Below are 519 nucleotides of genomic sequence, written 5' to 3'. Positions count from 1 at the left end.
CTGGTTAGTTTGAACTGCCGACCTTTGGGTTAGCTGGTGAGCTCTTAATCACTGTGTTACAAAGCCTTCTCCCCACTTGTGCCTGACAGAAGAGTTTTAATTCTCTCTTTCATACGGGTTGGGGTAACCGCATGCCTTTGTCCTTAGCTGACCTTTTGAACCTTGAGCCTTGAACAAACTGGTTCCTAAAATCTACCTATGAGTCAATCAATGGTCCAGACAAAGTAAGAAGATGACTTGCCTTTGGACAGTTGCTCTTTTGAAGAATTCAGTCAGTTTCAGGAAGCAGATCCCAAAGGTCAGACTGGGAGCTAGGTTTAGGGTAAATCATGTTTACCTATGTTTAGGGAATTGTCCTAATTGGTCGTCAAGACAATGGTGTATGAAAAGCCTTCCTGACCACAAATTTGCTCATCGGTGCTGTTCCTGCCCTTTTTCCATGGCAATGCTGATAAGATTTGGTACAAGATTTTGGAATTTTTTCTCACATTCAGAACACTTCTGACACTCTAGTGGAAA

Source organism: Orycteropus afer, unplaced genomic scaffold (genome assembly GCF_000298275.1).
Source record: "Orycteropus afer afer isolate SDZICR_OR568_19922 unplaced genomic scaffold, OryAfe1.0 scaffold01268, whole genome shotgun sequence".
Classification (NCBI taxonomy): Eukaryota; Metazoa; Chordata; class Mammalia; order Tubulidentata; family Orycteropodidae; genus Orycteropus; species Orycteropus afer.
This window is presented reverse-complemented; position numbering follows the sequence as displayed.